This window comes from Pinus tabuliformis, chromosome 9 (genome assembly GCF_031772625.1).
Source record: "Pinus tabuliformis cultivar Carrire ecotype Pingquan chromosome 9, CPIR1, whole genome shotgun sequence".
In the NCBI taxonomy this organism is placed as follows: domain Eukaryota; kingdom Viridiplantae; phylum Streptophyta; class Pinopsida; order Pinales; family Pinaceae; genus Pinus; species Pinus tabuliformis.
The window spans coordinates 1617983680-1618009961 of record NC_142307.1 but is presented as its reverse complement, the minus strand read 5'-3'; the positions used below and the strand labels follow the sequence as shown (position 1 = coordinate 1618009961).

Below are 26282 nucleotides of genomic sequence, written 5' to 3'. Positions count from 1 at the left end.
GAAATATATAGTTTACACAAGAATGAAGCTACCATGCTGAAGCTACCTTCTTGCATCGCAATTACAGGAATCATTTGTAGCATTTTTTCATTTGGCATTCCCCACTTATCATCTCTGAGGTTGTGGCTCAGTGTTTCAACATTCTTAAGTTGCATTTATATCATTGCTACTATGAATTATCTATACGCTATGGTATCTCTCTTTTCTTTTAACCAGGATACATCTCACTTGTGATGCTTACATATCTTCTGGTTCATGGTCCTTGTCAAGTTGGGTATTAAAACAATCGCTTGGAGAAAAATCTTAATTTTCTACTTACTTTGGATATGTAGGTCTCAATAGCCCAGATAGAGATTGTGAGATTTCAAGTTCAGGTTCAAGTAAAGGAAGAATGTTTAGAACAATTAGTGCTACAACAAATCACATTTTTGCATTTAATTCAGGCATGTTTCCAGAAATACAGGTATAGAAAAAGTTTCATTTAATGATATGACTAGCGCATAGAAAAAAGAAGGTTCTAGTCTTTTTTTTAAACTCTCTCCCAAAATTTATTACTTCTCTACCATTTATCTTCTCTCGAAAGATCCAATGGTTCATGGTAGATTTCGAGTTGAAAAGACACATGGGGGTTAACTGCCTGATAAAGTGGTTTCCCCACACTCCTTCGCTACTACGTGTCCTCCGATTTGTGGAATCAGAGCCAAAACTCTCGATACCACTTACCACTTCTTTGCCGCCCGAAATACCACTCCAGGTTATAAACCCTAGTGGAATGGTTGTAGATATGTGGAAGCCCCATGTATGAGTTTCTGGATACAAAGTTCGGAAGGAGCAATGAAAGTGTGTATTCTATTCGCAATTGGATAGTGTGGGTTCTGGCTTGAGGGACATATTTGATAGTGACCACACTTGTTGGGGCTCTGCTTCCATTTGTGGGTGATTTTATGAATATTACTGGCACACTGAGCGTGATACCATTAACATTTGTGTTGGCAAACCATATGTATATTAAAGTGAAGGGAAAGGATTTGAGTTCATTGGGGAAGATGTGGCATTGGGCGAACGTATGTTTTTTCACCTTGTTATCCACGATAGCAACTGTGGCAGAGTTCCGGTTCATGGTTATTGACTCCAGAGCATACCATGTCTTCGCTGATCTGTGATCATACGTGTAACTATATAATTGTAGCTGCTATATTCATGTGTGCAGGATATTCATTCAATTCCAAATCTCACTGGAGGTATTCAACTAATTGCTGGTAACAATCATAAGAATCATTAAGTTGCTCACTAACAACTTATTTCAATGCAACAATCTCACATACTTTCATAAAATCCTTAAATAGAGTTTCATTAAGCATATAAAATCCCCCCAACTCAAATAAATATGACATAAATAGAATAAAAGGCCCAAAAATCCAACATATATTTATGACATAAGTAGAACAAAAAGCCCAAAAATCCAACATATAATCTTATTAATATAAAATGCTCACATACTTTTAGAAAATCTTTAAATAGAATTTCATTAAGCATATAAAAACCCCACAACTCAAATAAACATGACATAAAATAGAATTAAAAGCCTAAAAAATCAATATCTAATCTTATAAATATGAAATTCATGAAATAAGTGCCCACAAATATGTGTTAAGAAAAAAATATAGTAAAATCACTTGCAAGCTAGAGATTTTTGTCATCGAAAGTCTATGGTATACCATATCTCACCACCATGCATTCATAGTCTTGTAAATACTCTATACAACAAGACCTTAACTTTATGTAGAAGCTAAATTAATAAAAGTTGCTAATCAAACATGAATGCCAAGAAAACACTATAATTTTGTAGTGATAAAAATATTTGTCTCCACATTAAAAAATATAGTTTGATTAGTAGAATCATTTCCAATATTGTGAAGAACACAAATAACCAATATATACATGTATTAATCCATTTATATATGAACTTTGGCTTCTAATTTTAACCAGATCCAATTTGTATTTCTTGATCAATAATTTTTTCTAATATATATATATATATATATATATATATATATATATATATATATATATAGATAGATATAGATATATATAGATATATATATATGACCTAGGTACAAAAAAATTAATAATATATACCATGTTTAAAATTAATTTAGAGTCAATTTATATTTGTTGATAATAACTTTTTTAAAAGAAAAAATGACATATTAAAATTTTCACACTTATTAATTTTTGCAAAAGTTAACAATAATATTCACATTTTTTCCATAAGATTTTCATTTTAATTATATATGGTTTCATTACTTAACGCATGAATGTCTTCATATATAACTATCGTTGTAATTGGTATAAAGCTTATTATTTCAATGATATTTTATCAATACTTATTTTCAAAAAACTTATATGGATTTGTCACATTAATAATTAATGCATACAAATCTATATCATTCATGGTAAACCATGCTCCAATGTTGCATTGTGACAAAGATTGTCTCTATATGAAAATCAACCATGGTCCTATGTCACATTGTGACAAATATTGTCTCAATATGAAAATCAATCACGGCCAACCATGGTCTAATGTCGCATTGTGACAAAGATTATGGGAATATGAAAATCAACCATGGTGAATGATGGACAACCATGTTTATTTTAGGGTTTATAATATTTATTCAAACGTCACATTGTGACATAGATTGTATATAAAAATAAATCATGGTCAATTGCGCTCAACCATGGTCAACCATGGTCAATATGAAAATCAACCATCGTCAAACATGGTCAGCCATGGTCCAACATCACATTGTGAAAAAACTGTCTCAACATGAAAATCAACCATGGTAGACCATTTTCGACCATGTTCAAACATGTTTCAATGTCACATTTTGACGAAGGTTGTCTCAATGTGACAATCAACCATGGTCAAGCATTGTCAACTATGGTCAACCATGGTCAATAATCATGTTCACATTGTGACAAAGATTGTCTCTTTGTCTAACGTCACATTGTGATAAAGATTGTCTCAATATGATAATCAACCATGGTCAATCATCGTCAACCATGGCCATTCATGGTCAAACATGGTCCAACATCACATTATAAGAATTATTGTCTCAATATGAAAATTAGCCATGTCAACCATCTTCAATCATGGTCTGCCATGGTCAAATGTTGCATTGTGACAAATATTGTCTCAAATGAAAATCAATCATGGTCAATCCTGGTCAACCATGGCCAATATGAAAATCATCCATGGTCTAACGTCCCATTGTCACAAAGATGTCTCAATGTGAAAATAAACCATTCTTAATCATGGTCACATTGTGACGAAGATGGTCTCTTGGTCCAATGTCACATTATGAAAACCATGGTCATCCATGGTCAAACATGGTACAATGTCATATTGGGACAAATATTGTCTCAATATGAAAATCAACCATGGTCATCCATGGTCCAACATCACACTACGACAAATATTTTCTCAATATGAAAATCAATCATGTTTAATCATGATCCAACATCGCATTGACAAAGATTATGTCAATATGAAAATCAACCATTGTCAACGATAGTCAACCATGTTTATTTTAGGGTTTTTAATATTTATCTTAGGGTTTATATACCTTGGGTTTATAATATTAAACCCTTGGGTTTAATATTATTCCCTTGGGTTATAATCCCTTGGGTTTCTAGTATTAATCCATTGTATTTATTAGTCCCTTAGGTTTATAATATTAATCCTAAGGTTTATAATATTAATCTTAGGGTTTATATTCCTAGGGTTTAATATTAATCGTTGGGTCTAATGTTATTCCCTTCAGTTTATAATCCCTCAGGTTTTTAATATTAGTCCAATGCTTTTAGTAATTGCTTTGGTTTATAATATTGATCCCAGGGTTTTAATCTTAATCATAGGGTTTGTATTCCTAGGGTTTAATATTAAACCTATGGTTTATAACATTAATCTTATGGTTTAATTAATCTCTTTAGTTTATAATCCCCTTAGGTTTATTAATATAAGGGTTTATGTTCTTAGGATTTAATATTAATCATAAGGTTTAATGTTATTCCCTTGGGTTTTTCATATTAATCGCTAGGGTTTATTAATCAGATAGTTCTCTTTGTCCAATGTCACATTGTCACAAAGGTTGTATAAATATGAAAATAAACAATTTTCAACCATCATCAACCATGGCAATTCATATCCGTGGTCCAACATCACAAGATTTGAGAAATATTGTCTCAATATGAAAATCAACCATGGTCAACCATTTTAAACCACATTTAACAATGGTTGTATATGAGGTTTTATTAATGGTCTACCATGGTCCAACATCTAACGCAGGGTTACCCCTGCTTTACCCACAGTATGCATGTAGACCTATGCATAAACCATTTTCCCAGGAATAGATATGACCTACCAGGTCAAAACTTCATTAATAGTAATGGTTAAGGCCCTTTCCATTATCTATCATGTGGAAACATATTAATAAGCTAACCCAAAGTCTAAACCCTCATTATCGGGACTTTAATCACCCCTTAACCTTCATTCCCTTTAATATCGGGACTCATAAAACCCCTCTAAGCCATCATTAAATTCCTATTCCGCACCATATACAAAACCATCTTTTAACTTTGGGTTATAATTGTGCTTAACCTTAAAACCCTTCTATCACACTTCAATCCATTATAAACCCTTTATAATTGATAACACATAAAACCACATACACCATACCTTTTTTTGCCAATCCTCGATCTTTTCACAATCCCCGAGAATCACCTTTATCATGGTCGCTCATTGCCAGTTACCGTGGTCATACCACATACATACCTTTATGCCCCTCTGACTTTGATATGCGACTATCGAAACATTTGAATAACACTTTCACATAAAAGCCCTTGACACAGCACTTTATAGAAATACAAAGGAAATACATTAAATTTCTGCTCTTAAACATATAAGCGGATCTCAAAATTTATACATTCGAATTTATAAATATTGTCGGGTCCACTCATCGGCCTTCACATTATCCTCTTCCATTGATCTCCTCCCATAGATCCAACGCTTTACACTGGCTTTGGGTTGCCAACATGCACAGGGTTTAACCGCCCGATAGAGCGGTTTCCCCACTTCATTCGCTACTATGTGTCAAACACTAAGTGGAATCGGGTGCTTGCTCTCCGATACCACTTGCCATTCTTCCTCCACCTGATAATCCACTTACATTGTTTAAAAACCACTCCAACATGTATTACGGACCTGATGGGGTTCTAGGGTTCATTTGATAAGTTTTCGGTTCCGCTACATATCGCATGTCGCAATCGCTTCCTCCTTTTTCAAAGATTGTGATGCGATCCCGATGTTCCACTTTCTGCGATTTGATTCTAGTTGTTGATCTGTGAGATCTAACGGTTGTTGTTCAACGATAATTTACTCCTCCGCTACTCTGTTTACTTATGTTTTACACTATTTCTTCAATGTATCTATGGTTTTGGGGTTTCTTCAGGTTTTCGTCCTTCACCTAATTACTGCACACTCCACCTGCATCTATGATATGCAGAATACACTACTCACTCATAATTCACCATCGATGCTTAACAACACACTTATATATTAATATTAATATTGATTAATATGAATACCAACATTAATATTACTTTTAATATTATTAATATTTATAAACGTTAATTTTAATATTAGTTATTAATATTTATTAATATTCATAACATTTAACTAACAATATTAAAATTATGCTCAACCATGGTCAATCATGGTCAACCATGGTCAACATGAAAATCAACCATCGTCAATCATGGTCAGCCATGGTCCAACATCACATTGTGAAAGAATTGTCTCAACATAAAAATCAACCATGGTCAACCATTGTCGACCATGGTCAACCATGTTTCAATGTCGCATTTTGACGAAGATTGTCTCAATGTGACAATCAACCATGGTCAAGCATTGTCAACTATGGTCAACCATGGTAAATAATCATGTTCACATTGTGACAAAGATTGTCTCTTTGTCTAACGTCACATTGTGATAAAGATTGTCTCAATATGATAATCAACCATGGTCAATCATCGTCAACCATGGAAATTCATGGTCAAACATGGTCCAACATAACATTATAAGAATTATTGTCTCAATATGAAAATCAGCCATGTCAACCATCTTCAATCATGGTCTACCATGGTCAAATGCCGCATTGTGACAAATATTGTCTCAAATGAAAATCAATCATGGTCAATCGTGGTCAACCATGGTCAATATGAAAATTAACCATGGTCCAACGTCCCATTGTCACAAAGATGTCTCAATGTGAAAATCAACCATTCTTAATCATGGTCAACCATGGTCAATAATCATGGTCACATTGTGACGAATATGGTCTCTTGGTCCAATGTCACATTACGAAAACCATGGTCATCCATGGTCAAACATGGTACAACGTCACATTGGGACAAAGATTGTCTCAATATGAAAATCAACCATGGTCATCCATGGTCCAACATCACATTGCGACAAATATTTTCTCAATATGAAAATCAATCATGTTCAATCATGGTCCAACATCGCATTGACAAAGATTGTGTCAATATGAAAATCATAATATTAACAATCCCTATGGTTTATTGATCCATTAGGTTTATAATATTCATAGTCATGTGGGTTGATCAATCCGTTGGGTTTAAAAAATTAATTCCTTATTAATCCCTTGCCATTTTTATCCCTTTGGTTTCTAATATTTTCCCCTTGGGTTTATTAATTCCCAATGGTTTATAATATCAAATTATTGGTTTTCTTCATTCTTCAACTTTTTAATGTTAATAATTCCTTGGGTTCATAATCCCTTGTGGTTTTAGTGTTAGTCCCTTGGGTTTATTATTCCTTTGGGTTCATTATATCAATCCCTTGGGTTCATTATTCCCTTGTGTTTATATTATTAATCCCTTTTGTTTAATAATATTGCCTTAGGTTCATAATCCTTTGGGGTTTTAATATTAATCCCTTGGGTTTATAATATCAATTGCTTGGGTTTATTTTTCCCGAGTCAAAAATGGTTTATTACACTACAACAAAACCAGCGATTAGCGTCCCTTTTTACTTCTTTTTTTGCATCTAGAGCCCATTTTTGGTGCTATTTGCATCCATTTATCAAATATGGTGCAAAACTTGACACAAAATTTGCATCAAGTTTTGCACCAAATCTTACACCAAGTTTAGCACTAGGTATTGCAATAGGTTTTGCACCACGTTTTGCACCAAATTTTATGCCAAGTTTTGTGTCATCCTTTGCACCAGGTTTTGCATCAACTTTGGCATCTATTTTTGTTTGACATACTTTTGCATCCTCATTTGCATCCACTTTTTGCACCTACACTTGCATCAACTTTTGCATCGACTTTTGCATCCTTTTTTGCATCCTTTTTTAAATCATTTTTTGCATCCATTTTTTCATCCATTTGTGCATCACTTTTGCGCCACGTTTTACATCGAGTTTTGTGTCTAGTTTTGCATATAATTTTGCATCTACTTTTGTTGCATCCACTTTTCCATCTTGTTTGGCATCCATATTTACATCCTCTTTTGCATCTATTATTGTACCCACTATTGCATCTAATATTTTTGTGCCACAATTGGCGCCTAGTCTGGCACCTCCTTTTGCACCCACTTTTGATTATAATTTTGCATCCACGTTTGCATCCTCATTTGCATCTAGGTTTTCATCAACTACTACATCTATTTTTGCATCCCTTTTTGTATCCAATTTTGGACCAGGATTTGCATCGGGTTTTGTGTCTCGTTTTGCATCTACTTTTGCATCGACTTCTATTGCATCCACTTTTGCATACAATTTTGCATCCACTGTTACACCCATTTTAAATTTCACTTTTTTCATCCCTTTTTACATCTTCATTTGCATCATACTTTGATTCTTTTTTTTCATCTATCATTACATCCACTTTTGTTATGCCATAATTTGCACCATGTTTTGCACTCACTATTGTATCCACGTTTGCTTCCAATTTTGCATCCATGTTCACATCCTCTTTTGCATCAAATATTGCATCTATTTTTGCATCCACTTTTGTGTCAGGTTTATGCATTGGGTTTTGCATCTCGTTTTGTATCTACTTTTGCATCTACTTCCATTGTATCCATTTTTTTCATCCAATTTTGTTTTTCCTGTTGCATCAATGTTTGCTTCCACTTTTACATCCATTTTTGCATCTTATTTTGCATATTTTTTGTCTATTGTTACATCCACTTTTGTTGCACCATATCTTTCCCCTACCATTGCAACCACATTTGCTTCCACGTTTGCATCCACATTTGCATCCTCTTTTGTGTTCAAGTTTGCATCAGATATTGTGTATGTTTTTGCATCCCCTATTGTATCCACTTTTGTTTCATCCATTTTTGCATCTACTTTTGTGTCCGTTGTTGCATCCACATTTGTTTCACCACAGTTTGTGCCAAGTTTTACACCTACCATTGGACCCATGTTTGCTTCCACTTTTGCCTTCATGTTTGCATCCAAGTTTGCATTGACAACTGCATCTACTTTTGCATCCACTTTTGTGTTAGGTTTTTCATGTTGTTGTGCATCTACTTATGTTGTATCCACTTTTCATCCAATTTTACTTCTATTGTTGCCCCCATTTCTATGTTCGCTTTTGCATCCCTTTTCCAACACTCATCATATTTTCTGCATTGATGATATTCCTTATGGCATTGACAATTATGAACAATTGATGACAATGTCAATAATATTGACAATGATGAAAATGAAGATGATGGCGATGACATGAATTGTGATTATGATGATAAAGACGATAGTGGTTACAATGACATTAATGATGATGATGGCAATGATTATGATGATGACGATGCTAATGACCTTGGCGAATCTTCCCAATTTTAGATGTTGTCATTGTCATAATCATAATCATTATCTTTGGTGTCATCATCATCATTTTCATCTAGGTCATCATCAAAAACAATAATGGCATGAATGATGATGATGATTACAACAATGTTGATAGAAATTACATTAATGATGATGATGGGGATGATAAAAATGACAATGACGATGATAATGGTGGTGATGATGATGATCATCGATCATCTCTCAAAAATAGAGTTGTTATTTCTCTTACGTATATCAATGTGTCCTAAACAACCCTTTTCTAGCACTGATCACATTTTTTGGGTTGATGATATTTCTTACAACGTCTATAATTATAAACAATTGCAAACAATGTCCATAATGATGATGATGATGGAGCTGATGATGATGGCATGAATGGTGATTATGATGATAATGTAATGATGGCAATAACGATGACAAGGATGATGGTGATGATGATGACAATGATTATGATAATGAGAATGAACAATTACTAGTTTCACTACCATCTTCTGGATACATATTACTATCATACTTTTTAAATTTTCTGTCTCTCTTGAGGTATCTTACTATAATGGTGTTGTCAACACTAGAAAGATATCTTGTTGTAATGGTGGTTCTAATGTTAGCACTAGCAAAGTTTTTGTTAAATTTTGGTTAAAAAAAATCGATTTATGCAATTATTTTGACAATCTATGTAAAAAAGTAAATAACATCCAATTATTTTGACTGTAGTCCCATTGATTATCATGAATTCACCAGTTTGAAGACCATCTTCTACATATATATTATTATTAAACTTTTTGCATTATATCCCTCTTATATCTTGTTGTAATGGCAGTATTAGCACTAAAAAAATATCTTGTTGTAATGGTGATGTTAGTATTAGCACTAAAAAAATCACTAAATTTTGGTAAAAAAAAGTTTATCATTTATTTATTTTTAATTTGGGAAATTTTTGTTTTTGTTTTTTTTGTTTTTAATTCTGTTTTTATGCAGTAATATTTTTTTTGGTTGAATTTTGGTAGTAACTAGTTTTTGGTCGAATCATATGTATTAACCATGTTCTTTATGCTACAATTCTAATTGTTGGGACAAAATTGCTCCTTCAAATAAGTTGCAAAAGCTATTTTACATCCATTGTTGCACCCATGTTTACACCCACATTTACATCCCTTTTTGCATCTTATTTTTCATCTTCATTTGCTTCTTTTTTTGCATCTATCATTACATCTACTTTTGTTGTGACAAAATTTGTTCCATGTTTTGCACATACTGTTGTACCCATGTTTGCTTCCAATTTTGCATCCATCTTCACATCCTCTTTTGCATAAAATATTTCATCTATTTTTGCATCCACTTTTGTGTTGGGTTTTGCATCTCATTTTGTATCTTCTTTTGCATGTACTTCCATTTCATCCATATTTTGCATCCAATTTTGTTTCTCATGTTGCACCCGTGTTTGCATCCACTTTTACATCCCTTATAGCATCTTGTATTGCATCTAAGTTTGCATATTTTTTTGTGTCTATTATTACATCCACCTTTTTTGTGCTATTATTTGTGCCATATCTTATGCCTATCATTGCAACCCACATTTTCTTCCACTATTGCATCCATATTTGCATCCTCTTTTGTGTCCAAGTTTGCATCAAATATTTTTTATGTTTTTTGCATCCCATTTCGAATTTACTTTTACATCCAATTTTGATTTGTCTAGTTTTGCAACTAATTTTGTGTTCACTATTGCACCCATGTTTGGCCCATGTTTACATCCCTTTTTTCATCCAAATTTTCCTCCTTTTTGCATTCAAGTTTGTGTCCCTTTTTTTTTACATTCATTGGAGTATCCACATTTGTTTCACCACAATTCATGCTAAGTTTTATGCCTACTATTGTGCCCATGTTTTCTTCCACTTTTTCATCCATGTTTGAGTCCTATTTTGTGTTCAAGTTTGTATGAACTATTGCATCTACTTTTTCATCCACTTTTGTTCAATTTTTCTGTCTTGTTCTGCATCTACTTCTGTTGTGTCCACTCTTCATCCAAATTTACGTCTATTTTTACCCCCATTTTTTTGTTTACTTTTGCATCCATTTTCCAACACACATCATATCTTTTGCATTGATTATATTTCTTATGACATTGAAAATTATGAACAACTGATGACAATGTCAATAATTATAACGATGATGATAATGAAGATGATGACGATGACATGAATTGCGATTGTTATGATAATGACAATGATGATAAAGACAATGGGAGTTACAATGACAATGATGATGATGCTAATGACCTTGGCCATTCCTCCCAATTTTTAAATGTTATCATGGTAAAAATCATAATAATTATCTTTGGCGTCATCTTCCAAGTCATCATCATCTGATCATCATTATCATTATTTTCATCTTGGCCATAATCAAGAACAATAATGGCATGAATGATGATTATGATGTTCATGATGAAGATGACAAAAATTATGATAAAACTTATATTAGTTATGATGATGGGGATGATGACAATTATAATGACGATGATAATGGTAGTGATGTTGATGATCATCAATCATTTCTAAAAAATAAAGTGGTTATTTTTCTTTCATATATCATGTGTCCTAAGGTTGGTGATATTTCTTATGATACCTATAATTATGAACAATTGACGACAATATACAAAATCATGATGATGATGATGATCATGAAGAAGACATGAATGGTGATTATGATGATAATGAAATGATGAAAATAATGATCACATTGATGGTGGTGATGATGGCAATAATGAAGATGATGACCCTCCCTCTAAACTAGCGAGGTACTCATAATGAGACAAAAAAGTACTCTCAAGTTGAAATATTCATATAAGAAGGGATCTAGATTGATAAGCATCAATGATGATTTACATCATCATAGCCAAAATTTTCAAAATAGTAAGGCCTTGACTAATAAGTTTATCTCTCCATTAGATCAGAGCACAATGTTGGGAGGCATAAATTTGGACACCACTGCCTTTCAAGGCACTTACCCCACCAAGATGTTTACCAGGTATGTCCTCACATGATCATTTCCTAATCCACTATCATAATATTTGACACCAGAAAATGTCAATCCTCATGACTATTCTTATCTTGGATTAATGTACTTGACTTATGGTGATTAGTCCTAGTCAATGTCCAAATTCTCAAAGAATATTGGTCCCAGATGTTTATCCAATCCACCATTATCCCTACTAGTGCCTTTACTAGGCTTACGATTGTTAATCCTAGCCATAGTACATGACACATGGATAACATGGTGTCTACCCTCACTCCCTCTCAACCAGGGAGGAAACATCCACAAGCATAAGATTTTCTCAAGAATACCCATCATTTTCGTAGAGAATAACATCATTAATTTGTTTTCATCACATGACGACTTTATGATTAAGCATTCATAGATTTGTGGCAAAATATTTCCCCTTTTGTTTTTGTGATGAAATACAATAAAAAAGTGAAAGCCAAAATCATTAAACATACACTATATTGATTTATCTAAGTCTAAACTCTAAGGTTGAAGTGAAAATTCATGTAAATCTTATATCTATGAGTTGTGCCAAACTTATGAAAACCTTATTCCCTAAGTCCTATATATAAGAAAATGAAAAAGAAAGAAAAATAAGGGCCAATAAATGGTAACTCATGTATTCACTCCCTCTTTGGAAATATATGAATATATACACTCCTAGTCACACTTGATCACATGTATGTGATGGTTAAATCATGAATTCTTCTTTTCTCCTTGCATTTTCACTTCATCATTTAAGCACCTAATTGAGGATATAAGGAATGTTTGTTTCCTAAGGCTTTCATGTCTACTCTTGGTTTACTTATGTCACACTACTGTCAATTTATGTGACAGAGTGAAATACATAAGTTTGTGGAGTTATTATAGAGGTGTATTGAGTTCGTAACCACACACACATGTATTACATCTCATTGATCCACATGTGTGGGTTGGAGACTCATTTCTTGACAACTTTAATGGAGACTACTTTGTGGCTTTAATGGTATAGCTTACAAAATATCTTGTTAAACATTTCGATTCATTCTTTCTTTTCCTCGAGACACTTATAATATTGAAGTCACTCCCAACAATCCATGGAGATGGGGAGTATAAATTACTTGTGCTAGAAATAGAACTGAGAAATAGAGGTTTTCCATTTGCGATATTGGAGTCATAGACATTGGATACATGGTAGTAGTCCTCAATGTCAATTAACTAAAATTGTATTGTCATAATGCGAAAAGAGGTAAACATATTGGTAACCTTGATGTCTTAATCATTTCAAATAATAACCATTCCACCCAAGTATCTCTAAGCATCAATCACTACTACTTGGAAATTCCTCCCCGATTTTCTAATTATATGAGGTTGAACCTCACTTAATATTTTTGCTTCTTATATCAACATTATTTATGGGTGCTTTGCATACCATTTTTCTTTTAGGAGTTTGTTTTCACTTACTGTTGATGCCCCTCATGTTCCAAGACTATTTTCAACAAAAATTTACATAGAAAGAAAGTATAAAGTGACTAAAAAGAAACATGTCTCAAGATTTAAGTGCTTGGACAAGTCCACTTCATGACTCCTATATTTCCTTAACCTGGGACCAAATGGTGAACTTGATGGCCTTAAGGGAAATTGATCAATGAAAATCTAAAAAAGAGGTGATTTTTGACTTTATCACATACAATTTAATATACTAAAAAAAATGTCCATAACAATTTCATCAATCAATGAATCATTAAAAAAAATATCCAAAAACAATTTCATCAAGCAAAGAATCATTGCATTATAAAATACAATCTATAAACATTTTGGGAAAGTTTTGCTAAAACATGCTTAAAAATCAGCATATTTAATATTAATATTTAACAATAATATGGACAATAACACATTTTGATAAATTAAATAACATATTATCAAGCCTAAAAAATGTCACTAACTGAAAACTACAAAGCATGCAACTAATGGAAGTGACCACTCAAGGCCACCACAAGACAATTAATCTATTAAGACCAAGATTAATGGGGACAAAGATCTATAAAGGACAAAGGAAAACCTATTTTAACTTTATTGTTTTATTAGCCTGGTTCAAGATGAACATTTCAAGATATCATGAAGAACATAATTAGTTTTATTGCATTAAGAAAACCCAAGCACATTCTATAACTTAGCAAGAAAGAGATGTATAACACCCATCTCAGCAACATGACACATGACATTAAGTTACTTTACTATATATAATTTAAACTCCTATCATAAAATCACAAATTTAGCATGAATGGAATGTTTAAAATCCATTTTTATAAAAACAAAATATAATTTTTCTTATAGAAAAATATACCAAAAACTAAATATATTTTTCTAGAAAAAAAAAATAGTAAAACTAAATATATATTTAAAAAAAAACTAAAACATAAGCAAACTAGAATTTGAATTTGACATTCTTGGTCACTTTTGGAAACAAATGGTGGAATGTAATCTCTTTATCCTCATCTTTAGCTTTTTCCTAAAAAATAAAAGCATACAAAAGTGGGAAAGAGCCATAAAGCATGGGGAAGCTTTTTCCTAAGCACAAAAGCATCTAAAAAGTGGAAAATTCCTTTTTTATATGAGGAAACATTATTCACCCAAAAGATTTTTCCCAAATTGAACTAATGAGGAATTTTGGAAATCTTCATAGCCTCCACTTTCCTATATATTAGAGGCTTGGCCATTGAAAAAATGATGGGAATTTTGTATTGTCACGCTCTTGAGATCTGTCTTGAGAGGGAGAGTTTTGGAGCTATGAGTTGGGGGAGTTGATGTTGCAACTATATCTGATTGTTGTAACTTTCCTCCAACTCCTTTATTCATATAGATCAGTTGTTCTTCCTTCAATATGTTTCTATTCATTCTTTACTTCTTCTATTTAACTAATGTATGCATGGGTTTTTGGTTTATATTTATTTATTCAATAATATTTATATGTTTTTTATAGTTTTGATTATTAAGATATTATGTTGTGAAGGTTGCTTTATTCTCTCTCTTATGTGTAGGACCAAGCTTTGGAGCTAGCTAGGAGCACTTCTTGGCTATACAAAAAACTCCAAGAAGACTTGCATGCGAGGACTCACAAGAATTCATTCTCTTTTTCTTAATCTATACTCTACATCTTGATCTACTAAGAATCCTAAGCCTTAGAACAACCTTTCTCTTAATTGGTTTGTCCTAGGTTTCTGAGATAAACTGAGAGGGTTTTGTTTTCATCTAACCATGCATTAAATCCTACAGCAAAATGATATTTAGAAAATTTAATATATTTCACTATGTAAATGAACTTAGTAAAATGAACCCATAGAGGTGGTCATAAATGGAAATAAAAGTAAAACTCTAAACAAGAAGCCAAAAGTGGATTTAACCATGGATGAAAAATTGGGAGTAGAATTGGATGTTAAACTAGCCATCAAAACAATATGCAAACAATGACACAAAAAGGTTTTTAAAGTAAAATTAAAAAAGGGTGCAACACTAGACACAAAGAAGGGAACAAAATAGGGCATATGAAAGGATACCGAATTGGGTGCAAACAAGGATGCAAAAATGGACACCAAAATGAGGATGCAAAGAATGGTGTAAAATTAGGATGCAAAAAGGATGTAAGAAAAGACACAAAACAAGATGCAAAATGGGACTAAAAAATGGTGAAACCAAGGATGTCAAAGATGATGCATAACTAGATGAAAATTCCAACTAAAATCTAGGTGCAAAATGAGATGCAAATGTGGACACAAAATGTGGCAGAAAAAAAGGATGAAAATTTGGAAGCCAAAAAGGATTAAAAACTAGATACCAAAAAGGATGCAAATTTGGACATAAAAAATGGTGCAAAATTGGACACAAAAGAAGAAAAAATGGTGCAAAATTGGGCATAAAAATGGCTCAATTTTGGATGCAAATTGAGATGCAACATTGGATGTAAAATGATGCAACAAATCATTCAAAACTTGGTGCAAAAACAAATGCAAAAGTAGACGAAAAAATGGCTCAAAAGTGAACGTAACAATAGACACAAAATGGGATGCAAAGGTGGATGCAATATATGGTTCAACATAGGATGCAAATTTAGATGCTCAAAAGGATGAAAAATTGGATGCAAGAAATGGTGTTAAAAATGATGCTAAATTGGATGCAACAAATGATGCAAAATTAAATGCAAAATATGGTGCAAAATAGGATGCAAAAAAGGGAGATAAATAAAATGCAAAAGTGGATGCAAAAAATGGTGCAAAAATGCATGCGAAATTTGGCACTAAATCAGATTCAACATATGGTGCAAAATTGGATGGAAAAGATGGTGTAAAAAAAGGAAGAAAAATTGGCACAAAAATAGATGTAAAAATAAGTACAAAATTAGAAGCAAAAGATGGCATAAGACCAGATGCAAAAATTGGCACAAATTGGATGTAAAAAAGGCGCTAAATAAGATGTCAAAGATGGTGTAAAAATCGATGCAAATTATGACACAAAAATAAAAGCAAAGAATTCCACAAAAGAGGAAGCAAAAAATGATGCAAAAATAGATGCAAAAAAAGGCACAAAACTAGAAGCAAAACCTGTTGTAAAACCAAATGAAAATCTTGGTGCAAAATATGATGCAGAAAATGATGGAAAATTTGGCGTAAAAAAGATGCAAAATTTGGTGCAAAAAAGGACGCTTTAAAAATTGTACAATAGAGCCAGATTTAGCGCCAGGTTGCTCATCCCAATTGAGAAAAAAATGCACTAGAATCTAGTGCTAAATCTGGCGCAAATTGCCTGTTTTGTTGTAGTGTTATAATGTCGACCATGGTCCAACATGGAATTGTGATAGGAATTGTCTCAATATGTAAATCAATGATGGTCGATCATGTTTATTTTAATTTTTATAATATTTTTCTTAAGGTTTATATACGTTGTGTTTATAATATTAGTCCCTTGGATTTAATAATCCCTTGGGGTCTTACTATTAATCCCTTCGTTTTATTATTCCTTTGGGTTTCTCATATTAATCCCTTGGGTTTATTATTCCCTTAGGTTTATAATATCAATCATGGTAAACCATTGTCAATCATAGCTAACCATGCTTGAATGTCACATTGTGACAAGGATTGTCTCACCATGAAAATAAATAATAATCCCTTGGGTTTATTGTTCCTTTGGGTTTATTATATCAAACCCTTGGGTTTATATTATTAGTTCCTTTTGTTTAATAGTATTCCCTTTGGTTCATAATCCCTTGGTGTTTTAGTATTAATCCCTTGGGTTTATAATATCAATTGCTTGGGTTTATTATTCTTGAGTCAAACATGGTTTATTATGATGTCAACCATGGTCCAACATGGAATTGTGATAAGGATTGTCTCAATATGAACATCAATAATGGTCGATCATGTTTATATCAATGTTTATAATATTTGTCTTAGGGTTTATATACATTGGGTTTATAATATTAGTCCCTTGGGTTTAATATTATTCCCTTGGGTTCATAATCCCTTGGGGTTTTAGTATTAATCCCTTGGGTTTACTATTCCCTTAGGTTTATAATATCAATCATGGTCAACCATTATCAATCATAGCCAACCATGGTCAACCATGTTTGAATGTTGCATTATGACAAGGATTGTTTCACGATCAAAATAAACCATGTTTATTTTTTTGTTTGTGTATTTATATTTGGGTTTATCAATATTGGGTTTATAATATTAGTCCCTTGGGCTTAATATTATTCCCTTGGGTTCATAATCCCTTGGGTTTTTAGTATTGATCCCTTGGGCTTAATATTATTCCATTGGGGTTTTAGTATTAATGTAAATAAGTTGGGTTTACTATTCCCTTAGGTTTATAATATGAAAATCAATGATGGTCGATCATGTTTATTTTAATATTTATAATAATTGTCTTGGGGTTTATATACGTTGGGCTTATAATATTAGTCCCTTGGATTTAATATAATTCCCATGGGTTCATAATCGCTTGGGGTTTTAGTACTAATCCCTTCGTTTTATTATTCCTTTCGGTTTCTCATATTAATCCCTTGGGTTTATTATTTCCTTAGGTTTATAATATCGATCATGGTAAACCATTGTCAATTATAGCCAACCATGGTCAGCCATGCTTGAATGTCACATTGTCACAAGGATTTTCTAATCATGAAAATAAATGATTTTTATTTTAGTGTTTGTAATATTTATGTTTTGGTTTACGAATGTTGGGTTTATAATATTAGTCCCTTGGGTTTAATATTATTCCCTTGGGTTCATAATCCTTTGGGGTTTTAGTATTAATCCCTTGGGTTTATTATTCATTTGGGTTTATAATATCAATCCCTTGGGTTTATTATTACCTCATGTTTATAATGTCAATCATGGTCAACCATGGTTGAATGTCACATTGTCACAAGGATTGTGTCACCATGAATAAATGATGTTTATTTTAGTCTTTTTAATATTTATATTTGGGTAAACAAATGTTGGGTTTATAATATTAGTCCCTTGGGCCAAATATTATTCCCTTGGGTTCATAATCCCTTGGGGTTTTAGTATTAATCCCTTGGGCTTAATATTATCCCCTTGGGGTTTTAGTATTAATCCCTTGGGTTTATTATTCATTTGGGTTTATAATGTAAATAAGTTGGGTTTACTATTCCCTTAGGTTTATAATATCAATCATGGTCAACCATATTTGAATGTTGCATTGTGACAAGGATTGTCTCACCATCAAAATAAACCATGTTTATTTTAGTGTTCATAGTATTTATATTTGGGTTTATCAATATTGGGTTTATAATATTATTCCCATGGGTTTAATATTATTCCCTTCGGTTCATAATCCCTTGGGGTTTTAGTATTAATCCCTTAGTTTTATTATTCCTTTCGGTTTATAATATCAATCCCTTGGATTTATTATTCCCTTAGGTTTCTAATATCAATCATGGTCAACCATGGTTGATTCTCGCATTGTGACAAGGATTGTGTTACTGTCAAAATAAATCATGTTTATTTTAGTGTTTGTAGTATTTATATTTGGGTTTATAATATTAGTCCTATGGTTGAATGTCACATTTTGACAAATATTGTCTGACCATGAAAATAAACCATGTTTATTTTAGTGTTTATAATATTTATATTTGGGTTTACCATATTAGTCACGTGGTTGAATGTCCCATTTTGAAAAATATTGTTACATTTGGGTTTACAATTGTTGGGTCTATAGTATTAGGCCATTGGGTTTAATATTATTCCATTGGGTTCATAATCCCTTGGGGTTTTAGTATTAATCCCTTGGGTTTATTGTTCATTGGGGTTTTAGTATTAATCCCTTGGGTTTATTGTTTATTTGGGTTTATAATATCAATCATTGTAAACCATTGTCAATCATAGCCAAACATGGTCAATCATGGTTGAATGTCGCATTGTGACAAGAATTGTCTCACCATCAAAATAAACCATGTTTATTTTAGTGTTTGTAGTATTTATATTTGGGTTGATATAAATAATCCTAAATAATCCTAAATAGCCATAATAATTATTAATGTGGTTGATATAAGACTATTAGTGTATATCAACCACATTGGAAAATGTGGTTGTATATATATTTCATATACGCCTATTGGCGTTTATCAAACACATTGGTAAATGTGGTTGTGCTAGTATATAAAAGAATTGAATGTAAAATATTTCAAGTAGTCTTATTATTATATAATTTGATGCTTCTTCATGTTGATTAATATTATTTGAAAATCTAGAAAAAATTGTTGGAATTATAGTTTAAGCAATATAGTTTACATGATTCAGTTCAAGTGACCAAGGGAATTTTCAAGGCATTTAAGCTATTTATGCATTTAAATATACATATAAAAATAATTGGTATAGATCCATCTTAACGGTATATTTATATGAACCATTAGAAATGATCAAATCTCTTGACATGTAAACCTCTGCTAGATTGTATCCCTATCAAGGCTTGTTCGATCTAAAACCATTCTTAAGATGGATCTATATTGGTAACGTACATACAATTTCTTCAACCATGAAGCAACATATAAATATATATGGTTAAGATAGATCATAACATATCGAATTGCTTCAATGATGAAGGAACATATATATATATATATATATATATATATATATATATATATATATATATATATATATATATATATATATATATATATATATATATATATAAGATGGATCTATACCGATAACATATTTGATTTATTCAATGATGAAGTAACATATCTCATAATTAAGCAACATATATTTATAAATATATAGTTTATAATAAAGACACCTTTTCAAAAATTATTGATGTAAGCTTATAGATAGAACTCCCATGAGTAAAGTTCCTTGTCTTGTGTCAACCTCATTAAAAAATGAAACCAAGGATTTGAGGATAGTTCCTTTTCTTATGTCAACCTCGTTAAAAAATGAAGCCAAGGATATGAGGAGAGTTCTTTTACTGTGTCAACCTCATTAAAAAAACAAACAGGTCTATGAGCATAGTTCCTTGTCTTGTGTCAAGCTCGTTAAAAAATGAAACAAGGAGTATGAGCATGGTTCCTTGTCTTGTGTCAAGCTCATTAAAAAATGAAACAAGGAAGCTGAGCAGAGTTCCTTGACTTGTGTCAAGCTCATTAAAAAATGAAACAAGGTCCCCTGGAGCAAAGTTCCAATTTGAGCCTTTGATTAGATCTCGTAAAATCCCAGTAGAGTCTTTCACTTGATCTCGTAAACGAACCTTCATTCCATCCACCTAATAGCCACGAGTAGTCTACTTAGGTGAACGTAATGAAGCTTGGGGGGCATGCACTTAGTGGTAAAGTTAAGTTTCCCTGTAGGTTATGTGAAGGGAATCACCCCATTCACCTTTGTCCCTATCTAGACGAAGCTAGAAAGGTGTTGGATAATTGTCCCGCTTCATCGCAACGACTTCCATCTGGTTACAGGAGACTCTCCCTTTTATCATGTTGGGGGCATGTAAACCAATAGCAAGCATAGTTTTTTTTTTCAAGCTTCTGTAAAACTTAAATTGAATTCAAGCATGGTTCTTTGTTTCAAGCTTGTGTAAAAATAAAACTAAATTCAAGCATAGTTTGTAGTTTCAAGCTTGTGTAAACATGAAAGTGAATCCAAGCATAGTTTCCCATGGTTCAAGATTTTATAAAAATGAACCCATCTCCATTTTAACCCTCGTGATTCTCATTCTATCATCCTCTTCCATCAAATGAGCCTTGGTTTTTCTCCTTCCATCGTCACTATCTGCATGGCTGATCATACGTTTTCACTTGGTTGTTTTACTCCTTTTGAGGAACAGTTGCAATGAGTGGTCTTGTTAGCCAGCGTCTTCACTTAAATAAACATGTTTTGAGAAGTTCCAAAATCACTTGAACCAGTTGCTACCCTGGATACCACTCATTCCTTAAAATGGAGTCCTCTTTAAGCTCTTTTCAGAATCTCAAAATATGAAAAGATTGTTGAGCGCTTGTCCTTTTCAGCTCGTTAACGAATTGGAAATGATATCTCTCTTGTATTATTTTACACTTTTTCGGGCTTGAGAGATTAATTTACAAAAAGGAATTTGTGGATTTTTTTTTGTCCCCTTTCAAACTCTCTAAACATGAAAAATACCGAGTTATCTTTGTCGTTAAACTCGTTAAAACATCAAATAGCGACAAACTTTTCCATCTAGAAAAGACTGAGTTTCACCTTTGCTAGACTTGTTAAAACATCAAATAGCGATGGATTCACCCGAAGGGTGGAATTATACAACAAGCATATTTTATCCTCCTCAATCTTGATAAAAAATAAAGAGGTACTGGTCAGCAATGACTAGGGAAAATGGAGAAAGGGGAAAACCACTTTATGGTAGCAGGTTGCTCTTGAACGTGACACTTTCACTCCATCATCGTGACTATTTGGAATGGGTTATTAGCTTGATGGTTATCATAACATTGGTCTATCATACCATCCATCACTTTTTTTTGGGTCAATGCTACCAATTCATTTCAGTGTCACCGATATGTTCAAGAGAAGTAATTCAGTCAAAATTCATCCTTTGCAATACCATAAACCTTCATTTTCATGACCGCCATTCCTGAACCTTTTATCGTTAGTCAAATTCCATATCTAAAATCACTACACTCGTTTCGTGTCATTGATGTGGGATACATCAAGGCCCTCCTGCGATGAGTCGCTTCTTGTCGACATCGACACATTATCCAAGAAGTTGACTTAGAAACACCCTTCCAGTACCTTGAGGCTTGCATGCATCAATGGCAAGTTTCTTGCTTCTGGAAATAGGTTAATATCAATGGCTTTCGACCCAAAGACTTTGTATGGTGTTCGACATCAAATCATCCATTCACACCATGCAAAATGTACTGCAGTACCTTGAGGATCATTATCATTATCGATGATTTCTCTCGTATCTGTTAACAACTTACATCATTGGTTGGTAATCAGATGGTGTCTTCGCATGTTTGACTTCAGATCAGATATTCACATGGTTAGACTCGTACTTGAGCAAACGATTGAATGAGATAAAACACCCCGGATCTAGTTTCATCCATACGGGCTGTAATTTCAGGAGTACTAACTCATATGTACAATGGCTTTACACTGATAGTCATTTCGATCATGGGTCTATATCTGTAGACAACTATTTATGTACATGTAATGAAAGTTTATAAGTTGAGCATGGGTATGCCTTCCCTCAGCAATTCATCTAAAATCAAATATCATGATATGCGTATTGTAATTGATGTAGGTCACCTTCCACTTCGATACCTTCTCATCACATCGTAAAGCATTTCATTCAACATTGGAATTTTTTCGACTTCATGCTTTAGGGGGCAGTTCTTATAGATCCATTTGGACATATCAATCCCATCATCCAGATTAGTGTTTTAGGGCTCATCAACCCCAATTTCAATTGCTACATGCCCTAAACAAGTCACCCCTTTGAATGCTTCCTTCCCAGACAATTTCATGATTTGAAGACATCCAGAAACAACCTCTAAAGGGACCAGCACAAGTAAGCCCTTCTAAAGGTGTGTTGCAGAGCAGTTGAGTCCACTGCGAGGGTGGTCTGCAGAGCACTTAGGCTTACTTTCACCTGCACTAGGCGAGATGAGAGAAATTCACATAGGGTTTGGGGAATATTCTTATCTTTTGGAGTCATTTAGAAGGTTCCCTCACTTATCAACTCCTATGAGCTCGAAATGGATGAGGAATGAGTTAGGGTGCATCCTATCCTCTCATCTGATGCAGGAGCATCCGAACACCTTAGTGGAAAAAAATTAGAGAAAGAAGACACATGGATAACCACATGGACAACCAGGCCAACCATGAACCAAATTCAATTAATGAACAAATTTCAGTTAAAAAATTAGTTAAAACTGAATGTATGTATAACAAGATATTAAGAATTCATTAGTGAATCAAGAAATGAGAGAAAAAACCTGTGTGTCAGACAGCGTAAAATGTAGTTGCTGGAGAATTCTTGATTAAGGTTGAGATGCCTTAAATTGAATCATTGACCGGAGAATCCACAGTTTTATCATTTTTGAACCAACGTTTCAAATCCCAAATGGGATCCATCTTCAGGATGAGAGAATGATGATGACAGAAGAGCAGCGGAGAAATAATAAATAGTGATGAGGATAAAACATTTTAGAATAACAAACTTGTCAGCTGAATTAATATTTTTTAATTATTTTAATTAATTTTTATTTTTTATATAGTTTAATATTAATTTGTTTTTTGTTTTTTGTTTTTTTTTTTTTTTTTTTTTTTTTTAAATATTAATTTGTTTTATTAATATTATATAAATAATATTAATATGTTTTTTAAAATTTTTATTTTGTTTTAATATATAATATTAATATGTTTTAAAATTTTTATTTTGTTTTGATAAATAATATTAATTCTAATAAGAAATTAATTCTTAAATAATTTAATTAAATTATTATTAATATTAATTATATTAATTACATTATTCATATATTATTAATATTAATTATATTAATTAATTATATTATTAATATATTATTAATATTAATTATATTGATTATATTATTATTAATATATTAATTAATATTAATTATTTATTTATTTATATTAATTATATTATTATTAATTATAATATTATTAATATTAATTTGTTTTAAAATATAATATTAATTCTAATATGAGATTAATATTATACCTAGGGAGAAATTAATTCTAATATGAAATAGATTTTAACCTAGGGAATATTAATACCAATAGGAAAATAATTAATATCTAGGGTTAATATATTCTAGGATTTAACCGAAATTCTATACCTAGATCTAAATGAAAACAAAGACTGAAGACACAAGAAAGGAGAGGGATAACTTACTTGCTGAGGCCTTTACCTTTACCAGGGGATGCGCTTGCGATTTTTATTTCCTTGATCAAGGGAAGCCAGCTCCCGCTAATCTCCACGCCATTATCTCTGTTCAGATTATGAGGATGTTTGATAATTTCAAGCGCTTCTCTGATCTTTCGTCTCTGATGTTGCTCTTCCCTAGCGATAATTGATGCGCTTTCCAGACAGATATGGTGTTTAGTTTTTAAGGAGTGCTCTGCCAGGGCTGAAGTACGAGATCTTTCGTTCTTAATATCCGCGCCATGTTCCTTGAGTCTTGTGTGGATTTCCACAGGAACACTCTATTTTATAAACTCCTTTAAGCTGCTGCTTGTCGATATCATCTTTAACGGACCTCAAACTTTGTCTGATAGTACCTGGGGCTGAGAAATGAGTGATAATGTTTTTCTTTTTTAGGATTTTGGCGATTTTGTCCGTAATCCCATGGATATATGGTAGAAAAACAATACCACAATTAGGCTGGTCTTGAGCCTTAGGCTCATGAGACAACAACTTCCTTTCAGCTTTCTCCGACAAGTTTGTTATTCTAAAATGTTTTATCCTCATCACTATTTATTATTTCTCCACTGCTCTTCTGTCATCATCATTCTCTCATCCTGAAGATGGATCCCATTTGGGATTTGAAACGTTGGTTCAAAAATGATAAAATTGTGGATTCTCCGGTCAATGATTCAAAAGATTCAAGCCACAGATCTCTGAAATCCATGCCTTAAATTGTAACCAAGTTTGTAAATAAGGAAAATGCGTCTTTGTGAATTTATAAGGAAATGCATCTTTGGGAATTTATAAGGAAAGGCGTCTTTGTGAATTTATGTCTGTGTATTTTTTTTGTTTGAATTGTTTGCCAGCAATTTAGATTCTCTGCAGCCATCGCTGAAACGAGGAAAGCTCAAAGCTCCAGGAGATAAAGGCTCCCATCTGTGTTGTGATAAGGACAGTCGTGAACTTGAGAAATTGGCTGAAAGGGGCACGAGAAGTTGGGGCTTTGCGTCGCCAGGTCTTGCTTCGAATTCGTTAGAGAATATTTTAGATTTTATATCTGGTTCATTCTTGAGGGTAGTTGTGATCACCATGACTATCATTCCTAGAAAACTACAATGAGAAGATCAGATAGCGCAATTTATGTTGGCAAGCTTCCTGGCGACATACGTGAGAGTGAGATTGAAGATTTGTTTTACAAGTATGGATGAGGATCACTACAGGAAGGATGAAATTGCCGCTCTTGGAGGAAAGGCGTGAGCGAGTAGAACATCTTCAGTGCATTTTATGGTCGTCTGAAAGAGATTTGGAAGTATCATAGATGCCATCCTATTGTAGGTGTTATTCAATATAAAGATCATGTTATTGAAAAATCACATTATTTCCATTTCTAATTTATGCAGATACTTAGCCATGGATGTCTAGACAAAGTCACATGTACTGTGTTTTATCTTCAAATGAAACGTTATACGAAGTTGCAGTTAGTATCAAGGGTGGCTATTCAAGATTTAATTGGCAGATCTCAATGTGTGAATTATGTTGAAGAAGGAGCGGCAACAAGAATTCGTAGCTAAAGCAAGAATAGCAAAGAAACCCGAAAAGAAAGTGCGTGTGTGGATGAAGAAAGATGAGAACGTCATCATGCATTACCATCCTTGTTTGTTCTGGCGAGTGCCTTCAGTAATTCCAAATAAGGCAAGTGAGATCATGAGAAGCATTGCGGATAGGCTTTGTGGGCCCATAACCCATAGGCCTCAAGAACGATTTATTGGGGAAATGGGATTTTGGTTCACCCCAAAATCTCGTCCTTATCATCATCCCTTCCTCCATGGAACTAATTCTAAGTATGGAAGGCCATTCAATGCCACCATTTATGACAAGGCTTCCTTTATCTTCCTATAA

At 32.8% G+C, this 26282-nt stretch overlaps 1 pseudogene; it reads left to right on the top strand.

Moving 5' to 3' along the window:
- LOC149154993 (alpha-dioxygenase PIOX-like) overlaps nucleotides 1-25954 on the top strand; it is a 50789-nt pseudogene extending 24835 nt beyond the window's left edge.
- Nucleotides 25955-26282: the final 328 nt, after the last annotated feature.